The sequence below is a fragment of the Myotis myotis genome, unplaced genomic scaffold, assembly GCF_014108235.1.
Source record: "Myotis myotis isolate mMyoMyo1 unplaced genomic scaffold, mMyoMyo1.p scaffold_m19_p_16, whole genome shotgun sequence".
Taxonomy (NCBI): Eukaryota; Metazoa; Chordata; class Mammalia; order Chiroptera; family Vespertilionidae; genus Myotis; species Myotis myotis.
In genome coordinates, this window is record NW_023416320.1 from 10,385,305 (window position 1) to 10,389,421 (window position 4,117).

Consider the following 4,117-nt stretch of genomic DNA (forward strand, 5'->3'; position numbering starts at 1 on the left):
GGCAGACCCCACCAGCAGGGCTCTGCCCTGCTTTCGTTAGGGAACTATTCTGGGAAAGATTCAGATGAGTGGCTCTGGGAGGGAGAACACACCCACCATCTTTCCTGAAGCCTGAACGGCATCTCCCCATCACGGGGGACCCAGTGGTCCCATCCTCCTGATTCTGTCAAAAACCCTTTCAGAAACAGCCTTTTCGGTGACTAAGTCTGACAGCAGGTTGGCAGGCAAAGGTGGGTGGAGGTGGATCCTGAGGTGCCCCGTTCTGCTAATCACCTGGCCTTGGACACAGCTTGGCCCATCCTGTGTGCAGCCAAGCCCAGCAGAGGCAGCCACAATCTGTGGATGTCTTGAAGCTTCAAATAGGTTGCTGAGAGCCAAAAGTGGACAGCTTCTGACACAGGCTAACAACAGCAGGGCACATGCAAGAATCAATCAATGAATGCATAAATAAGTGGGAAACAAATCAATATTACTCTTTCTACCTTCCCCTCTCTCTCTCTCTAAAAAAAAAAAAGACAGAATCAATCAATAAAAGTCTCCTCTTCAGCTAGTCTTCAGTTGGTAATTCTGGGTGAATGTTCCCCTATTTAGTTTTATTTCCAGTTTGGTCTGGGAGGAGGTGCAAGTAAGATCCACCTACTCTGTTGCCATCTTGAAATTCCATAATTGTAATTTTAATGTCAGAGTATGTTCTGCCATTTCTCTCAGGCTTCCGGTACTGTAGTGCTTATACCTGATTTACCTACACTTGTTTGTATTATCATTCCAACAAGTTGGCAATCCCAGAAGGTATCTATGTGGCTCAAGTCTATGATCATTCTTTTAATTTAAGAAGCAGAAAACTGTGCCTTAGGCAAAATCCCACTCAGGCTTTCAAAATAGAACCAGTGCAGAGTTGGGCCTGCTTATGGCTCTATCGACATGGGGGTTACATTCTCAAAATATGCTCAAATCCAAGTTTAAAAGAATCCAGGCCTTTGTGACCTGCTTACCGATGTGACACACATTTTACCTAACCAAGTTAAATATGTTCTCCAACAATCTTATTTAGTCCTGGCAAAAGTAAACTTCACCCCATTCCAGACCAGATAGGACAAACGATTTTTGAAATGCCAAAATAATCTAACATAAAATAATTAAAATGATGTGGCCTTCTTTTCCAATGATCATTAGAAAAGCATTACTTGTTGTATTAAATAAGACGTAGGAAACAACCGACTATCCTCCTCCTACCTGATAAAACCCAACCAAAATGTATCTCTCAACCACACAAATTCTGCTTCAATCCAGGCGACTCCAGGCAGTTGTGCTCCATGGGGGAGCTCAGGGATCCAGGCTGCTCTGACCTTGTGGCGCCTTCATCTCACTGTGTGTTTCTATGACGGGGCAGAAAACACTGCAGCCTCTTACACTGGCAATTAAATCCTAGACCCATATAACACATGACCTCCAGACACAACTTACAGGCCGGTGCAAGTCACAGTGGTTTCTCCAAACTCAGAAAGAGTTGTAAAATGCATCCTTCCATGTGCCCAGAGGGAGAGGAGAACTGACAAGGGTGAGCAGTATACATTACAAGACTCTACCTTTGAAACTTTTGATTATGGCTCCTTAATAACTACACCAGGATCTTCTGGTAAGTCCAATTTTTTTCTCAAAAATAATCCTGCAATTTAAACTTTTTTTTTTTTTTTTGCTATGTCATCGGATTTTCCAACTCTGGTTAGTCAGCTTGAGTGCAATGTAAGGAAATTAGTTTCCTTTAATAAAAACAAGAGCAAAGGAAACAAGAATGCCAGGAGGACTGTACCTTTTCTCAGGAGGCACATCTAACGGGGCAGGCTAGGGGGGCCGGTCCAGGAGCGGGAGGCGCCGCGTTCCCTGCCTCTCCTATTCCCAAATCACAGAGCTTTCCACTGTGATAAAAATATTCCAGAGCCTTCATCCTTTTAGCAAGATTTCATTAGAACAGCCCTAAATTAAGAAGATCTAGTCATTGTTTGCATTCCTAGACGCCTATGTTTAGTTGAGCTGCACGTAAGCAGAGAAATGAAAAATTAGCTTAATTTCTTGGCTGCAGGGAAGAGTGTGAATTGGTTTGCTGTCACTTGTGGGGAACATCTTGCGTCTTCCCTCAGCTGGGTTTCTCTGATGAGATGGCTTCTGCCTACTCCCCACCCCTCGAAGGCCTCTGAGGACAAGCTGCAGCTTGGCTGGGACCCGAGAAAACCTCCAGAGCCCGCAGCTAGACCAGCTCAGGGCAGGTAGGGTCAGGGGCCTCCTGAGAACAATGGCGGCCGGCCTGGCTCCCGAGAAACTGAAAGCTTCTGCCGAGAGGAGAACAGGAATTCTCTCCCATGTGGGCACTTGTTGCCCCCAAAGAGGAGCTGAGTGCTGCAGAGGCGTTCAGAAACCTACCTCCTGTCTTAAAAAAATGACCGGGGGACTTCCCAGGATCCCCAGTGGGGAGGAAGGGCTGTGGCGAGGCCAGGAATGCAGCACCTGAGAACAGAGCTCAGGGTCTGCCTGACTGACTTTGACTCCAGCTCTGTCCCTAGTTAGCTCTGTAACCTTGAACATGTTACTCAACTGTGCTGTGCCTGTTTCTTCTCAGATAACGACCATAACCCACAGAGTTATTGCGATGATTAACCCCGTCCACAGTCATGAAGTCCTCAGAACAGTGCCCAATAAGTGGCTGTATTGCTAAGATTACCAAGGGCACCACCTACCTCTGGGAACTCCCACCTGGTCCCCGGGGCAGACTCCCAGACATTCAGCTTCCAGGAGCATCTCTCTGTTCCAGGACTGAAGAGCTTTTTTAAAATCTCAAATCCAGGAAGCTGATCACCTGGATGGACCAAAGCACAAGCAACGCATGACCTTTGAGATGGGATCGCTGTGAGAAGGCTGGGACCCCACAAGCAATCCGGGAATCGAGGCTGGCAGTAAGGCTGTTGTGGAAAGAGCCTAGAGTGGAGACTCCCTCCACAAATCCGGAGCAGGCTCAGGCCCTGGAGTAACCATGGAAACAGGAGCCCACAGAGCTATCCAGGGTGTGGGATGGGAAGTGGGTGGATGGATCAACCGATGGGAGATGGATGGGTAGTTGGGTGAGTGGGTGTCACTTTCACAGAAGAGTGCGGGCCTGAGGGCAGCGCCTGTGAGCACCTCTGAGCTGGGGGAGGTTGGAGGGCTGGGTGTGTGTCTGAGGGTAGACAGTTGGGCATGATAAAGACCAAGCAAGCCAGGTCCGAAAGGGAATCTTTTCCTGAGAGTTTTCTGCTACGTTGGAAGCAGTAGAGATCTCAGGAGGAGCTGTGGGGAGAGGGTTTTCAGCTCCTGTGGCGTCAAGTCTGATTTCAGGCTGGAGAGCCTCACCTACCTAATGTCCTTGATTACAAGTCTGTGACCAAGAACCGGGTCTGACACGGTTCTTCAGATGTGTGGCGTGGATACGTTCAGGGTGGAAACATCATTCTGAGAAAAGGGAAACGAGCCTCAGGACTCCTACCGATACAGGGCGCCCTGGGCCTGCGTCCCACACACAGTCCTGTTCGGAGAAACCTTCAGCCGCTGGAGAGCAGTGACTGGCGGCTGTTCTGTGCTTCCTCTCTCCACCTCGGGGACATGGATACACGATGTCTACCAGCGTCTACTTGTCTGTCAATAACAGAAAATGCGGTGTCCCAATTTCTCTTCTTCCTACAGCCTCCTCCATTTCTCCCAGTTACGTGGCGCCATACGATTGAGTTCTGGCCAAAGGAACATGGGCAGAAGAAAAGCCTGCCACTTCCAGACATGACCTTGGGACCCTCTCGTGCCATCCTCTGTGCTGCCTTCCCTCACCTCCCATCTCAATGCAGAGGATGCCAGGGAAGGATTTCAAGGCTTTGGAGGCTGGCAGAGCTCTAGATGGAAGGAGCTGGAAGCACCATGGGGAAGGCTGCTCCCACACATCCCATTGGACTATAACATAAGCGAGAAATGATCCTTTTATTATGTTAGGCTAGTGATGGTGAACCGATGACACGCGTGTCAGAGGTGACACGCGAACTCATTTTTTTGGTTGATTTTTCTTTGTTAAATGGTATTTAAATATATAAAATAAATATCA